The sequence below is a fragment of the Physeter macrocephalus genome, chromosome 17 (genome assembly GCF_002837175.3).
Source record: "Physeter macrocephalus isolate SW-GA chromosome 17, ASM283717v5, whole genome shotgun sequence".
NCBI lineage: Eukaryota > Metazoa > Chordata > Mammalia > Artiodactyla > Physeteridae > Physeter > Physeter macrocephalus.
Genome location: NC_041230.1, coordinates 38,986,440 through 38,992,336, shown reverse-complemented (window position 1 = coordinate 38,992,336; position 5,897 = coordinate 38,986,440).

Here is a 5,897-nt window from a genome sequence, read left to right as displayed (position 1 = left end):
TAGTGCCCGTGCCTCTGCAACAAGAAAAGCCACCGCAATGAGAAGCCCATGCACCGCAACGAAGAGTAGCCCCCGCTCGCTGCAACTAGAGAAAGCCCGCGTGCAGCAACAAAGACCCAATGCAGCCAAAAATAAATAAATTTATAAAAAACAAGGTTCAGGTGAGTAACATTTTGGAGAGGTAGGGCCAGGGCAACATTCTGCTGAGATATCATACAAAGTGACTGATACCGAAATAAATGGAGCACTGATCTCCAAACATGATTCTTGAGAAACCATCTCTCACTTGCCCCTCCTCTGTGTGACTCAAAGTTTGATAAAGCTCAGATTGATCCGGTGATTAAGCTCCCATCACACAGATGGTCAGTGGTAGAACTAGAACCGAAACTAAGTTTTTAAGAGTTTGGAGTTGTCCTAAATCTGTTTAAAAATGGCACCAGGGGGCTTCCCTGATGGCGCAGTGGTTGAGAGTCCGCCTGCCGATGCAGGGGACGCGGGCTCGTGCCCTGGTCTGGGAAGATCCCACATGCCGCGGAGCGGCTGGGCCCGTGAGCCATGGCCGCTGAGCCTGCGCGTCCGGAGCCTGTGCTCCGCAACGGGAGAGGCCACAACAGTGAGAGGGCCGCGTACCGCAAAAAAAAAAAAAAAAATTGTCACCAGAAGAGGCCAAGATGTGACAACCAAACACATGTGATACTGGATAGGATCCTGTGCCAGAAAGGAAAAGGAGACATTGTTGGAACGATTGGCAGCACTTAAATGGGGTCTGTGGATGGGTGGTAGTGCTGTACCAAAGTTGACTTCCTGATTGGGAGGGCTGTAGGGTGGCAATACAGGAGAATGTCCTTGTGTTTGTAAAGTACACACTAGAGAATTTAAGGCTGATGAGCATCATGGCAGAAAAAGACAAGAGAGGGTAATGGAACAAATGTGGTAAAATGTTAACAATTGGGAAATTTGGGTGATAGGGATGTAGGAGTTCTTTGTACTGTTCTTAAACCTTTCCTGTAAGTTTGAAACTATTTTAACATTAAAAAATGAAAAAAAAAAAACAAGTCTAAAAGCAGTTCTTTTATTTACAGTATAAAGGTTACAAAGGTATATATGTATTTATATATATAATACCCTTAAGTTGCAAATTTCATTGTAATGTACAATGCTCTATGTTGATGTGCAACGCAAGGGAAAGTGTTGTCTAGGCATTATACTTACAGAGTACACAGAAAGCTTTTTTATTATTACAAACACAAATACTGCCCTGATTTATGCCATGGGTTTTGATTTGGTAGTCTGGTGATGCCAGAAGACTTGAGACCTAAATTTTAAACAACACTTAAAGAGAAGTCTTGTTTAAATACAGGGTTCCAAAAGGAAGGAAAACACCAGAATATCACATACTTCTAATTCTTTGTAGGAGTGTCATCCTAGCTTTCTAAGTCTTAATACTTAAAAAAATGAGAGTTGCGTAGGACAGAATACATACAAGAGGGTATAATCAAAGTTTGCACAGATTAGCCAAAACAGGCCTTTAAAGGTAGTGGTTTGCCACATTATTTTCTAAAGGACCTTGGGTCTGGTACCACAAGGGAAACGGATTCTTTGGGCACCCAGGTCTTATCATGCTGAATCCATCCAACAGACTGTAAACATAACACTGGAGTCCTAACTAGAGAAAAACAATCAGAAATTGGTTCTTATGATAGGGCAGATTTGCTTTAAGGTGTGAAGAGTATCATCAAGATTGATGACTGGGCTAAACCCCAAACTTAGTTTAGATCATTTCTCCTCCTCCAAATTCTGTTAATTTACAAAACAGAGGTGAAAAAATGTAACTGACACCCACCTGAACAGGACTGAGATAGAAGGAAAGCACTTCTTCCAACCTAGGAGGAACAGACACTTAACATGACAATACTTATGTGCTGGTTCCAATAGTATAGTATACAATCATTAGCACCTGATTGTCAAAGGGTAGGTTTAAAGTAAAGACCAAGACATTGAAGGCATGACCTAATTTGTGTGCACAACTCCAGGACGCTGAAAACCAAGGGGAAGGAGCCCATGAGACTGTCTTCCCTATGCCATTCCAATCACTGACCTCTCAGGGCCTTTCTGGGCATGACAAAGGATGTTGCCTGAAAGGCTGCCTCTAGTGATAGATGGAAGGCAAGCTGGATAGAAGGGGACTGTTACTGAAGGAAAATATGGAAAAATTCACACAACTGCTCTTGTTTTTTTGGGGTGCCCTTTCTACTGAGTTTGAATGTCCGAGTATTCTAGAATAAGTGGAATTTTGCTAAGTTTTAAATATCTTCATTATTTTGATCTCTCAGATGGAGCAACAGTCTATCTACCACATGTAAGGACTTTCAGCAAATGAGATGTTTAAAGGCTGTAAATGTGAAAATGACTGGGTCAGCACAATCTATAAAATGGGTAGATGAAATATACATTTATCTTTTCTGTTTATAGTTAAAAGAAACTTTTCTTTAAAAAGGCTTTCTCATTGATCCACTTTGGGCAACAGAGCTAACTTTTTGTCGTTGTTGTATTTTATCTTACTAAGGATATTCTACACTAGTCTCCTTCCCAAACTAAAGCCTGATTTTGAATTAAAAAATGATGCATGATGAAAAGACCAACCTACTAAAATGTGCTTGGAGTTCTTTCATGCTGGCAATGGATCAAAGACTGAGCATCCTTTTAAATAATTTCCAGTTTGCCAGATAAGCAGAACTGCAGATATGCTTTGGTAAAAATATGAGGTGGTTAATTACTTAACCTCTGACTGATAACTAGATGGCATGGTGTGATTGAGAAGTAATGGATTATGTGCTACTTGAGGGCAGGAACTTTCTTTTGGACCTTTCAGAGTGCCTGTGAAGAACTATACATTAATAAATGCTTATTAGATGAAAGAATCCATGAATTAATATATCATTAACTAGGTTTGCCGTTTCAAAAATTTCTCTAGGGTCCCAAAGAACCTTTTGTCTATTCATAAGAGACTTCTATCACTTTGGAAGAGGTGATAATCAGGTTCCAAAGGTGTACATGTGACTAGGATAAAGAGGGACTCAAAAACTTTTGCATTTGTGTCAATGGCAGGGAGGTAAGATTATTACAAAACTGAGTAAAGTACTTACAGGACTCAGAAGTTAGAAATCTACCAGAATACCTAATCTTACAATAAAATGAAGTATCATTTCTCTGTTATATCCTTTTAGTTTCAACCAATCTATTTTGTGGCAATTCAAGGATTACAGTTCATTTGGTAGATTTTTGTTGACTACAATCAAATGTTCATTGGAGAGCAAGCAATCATTTACAAACGGCATATTTATGCATTATATCAAATGTAGATTCACTTTTAAAACCAGAATATGCTTTGGTTCAGTCACCTAAAATGGAAAGGAAGAATAGAGGTGACAAGAAATTAAGCTCACATTTATCAAGTTTATAAAAGAAGAAATCTTGTTAAAATATTTTTCAAGTTAATACATAACAACCATTCTTCCAGTTGGCAGTGTCAAAAGAGACAGATGTGTTCTATTGTCTATTAATTGTACCTTACTTTTAACTTGAAATTATGACTGATCTTCTAGATGTGTGTATGTGTGTGCTTTAGAGAAAGGGTTTCAAATCAACCACTTAAGTAGTCTATTACTAGTGTAAAATAAATTTCACTGAATATCCTTATACCATAGGAATAGCTATATTGCTCAAAAACACGTAATCCTGATATACAGCATAATTATTTTAGAATTGTTTGTCATCACACATTTATTGAGTGTCTCTATGCCCAGCACAGTGAAATATATAGCTTAAAAAGGTGGGCAAGGGGCTTCCCTGGTGGCGCAGTGGTTGAGAATCTGCCTGCCGATGCAGGGAACACGGGTTCGTGCCCCGGTCCGGGAGGATCCCACATGCCGCGGAGCGGCTGGGCCCGTGAGCCACGGCCGCTGAGCCTGCGCGTCTGGAGCCTGTGCCCCCCAACGGGAGAGGCCACAACAGTGAGGGGCCCGCGTACCGCAAAAAAAAAAAAAAAAGGTGGCGAGGGGTTGGGGGACTGCTGCTGTCAGTTTTTAAAGACAGTATGTATAACAAAATAATTCTAGATTACCAAAAAATTAAAATAGGGACACAGAGAGAATGGTAGCAGATGTCAGATTCCTCTACTTTGATCTAATGGAGAAAAAAAAAAAAAAGCCACAGTAAGAATTGAAATTTAAATGAAAGAGATTTCCAATCTCAGGGTAGGATATAATACCACCTGGCACGTAATATACCTGATAGAGATATATAAAACAGATGAATATGACTATAAGCAAATTCAACTTAAAGTTTAAGCAGAATCCCAAAGAAGTCTCTTTTCCTTACACAGATATGCAGATCTCAATATGCTTTGAGACCAAAAAGATCCGGCATTTTACTTCATTGGATATTGAAAAAAAACGACCTTTGGCTTTCTAACCAGCCATTTCATTCATGGCGTCAACAGTAATGGCAGCGACATGGAAATGTATGCTGGATATTTGGATGGTTTAAATATTATGTACAATCAATAGCTTATAACCAGTGAAAATAATAAGAACATAATTCAGCATAAGTGTCTAAGATACAAAAAAAGCAGAGAAAGTGCTTAAGTCTACAGGTCTTCCCTGAAAGCTTCAAAAATGTTTAACTCTTTGAGTAAGTAGGGCTTTTAATAGATTTTGCATAGCAGCTTACAAGATAATTTGAATTAAAAATATGGATATAAATTAAACAAGGAGACCTGGAGGTTCTCTCAAAATTAAAAAAATCCATTATAACCTTTTCTCAAAAGTGGACACACTTTTGTCCATCAAAACCATTTACAATGAAATGTGTTTTTTCTAGGAGAAACACAGTCTTGTCCAGATTCCACACAGTTTAAATTTTTTTTAAAGAGTAAATTTTGGTTTATTAGCTAAGTGCATTTAATCGGCTGAAAAAAGCTTTGTTACAATTCTGTTAGGAGGATAAATTAAGAAAATAATCAGTAACAACTTTAATCATTTGTTGGTTAGAGAGATTTTTCCACTTATAAAAATATAAGAAATAAATAATTTGATCCCTCCTGCATGCAATAATTTTCAATAACAAACTTTGTGAGAGTACAGATGATAAAAACAAGCACTATCAGACTTTAGCTAGCCTAAAAAGTGCTAAAACATGGCTTTAAAATAGGTGAATGACATTTAAAGTAATATTTTTGATTCCTGTACATGTCCCAATATTTAATCTGAAACTCTACTAGGTAGCTGAGTTTATAGTTACAACTACCTAATAAATACTATATAAACATACATTAAAGTATTTCTTCATATAAAATATTAGATACTAATTTCCAGGTAAGATTTGTTTGAAGAGTTCAGGAAAGGACTCACCTTTTCCAGAAAAAGTATAATTGAGCCTTTTCTTCCTTTCCTTATTTTTTTTGGGGGGGGGTGGGGAGAGGAAGCGGAGACGTTTTAGAGAATGAGGAGGAAGAATTTTCACACACCAATTAGCTGCTCGTAGGTGTCTGTGTGGAATGTGGAGAAGACGTCTAAGCCCCAGTTCCCGAGGGCACAAGGAGTGTCCATCGGAATGAGGGGGCACTACTCTGCAGCTCCATTCCACTCTACACATGGAAGCCCACCACATTCTCAACAATTTTCCTATTTCAAAATGAAAAAGAAATGAAAAGTCAGCTGTTCTATAAAAGATGTGAAATATCAAAAATGCCCCTCTTCAGTTATCACTTGAAAATAATTTGCCACATTTTGGCGTCTGAATACAAAATACCTATTTATCAAGGCTGTCCCATTCATAAAAAGCACTTCATTTGTGGTTTGAAAATCCCACAAACACACTTAATTAAAGAACAACCT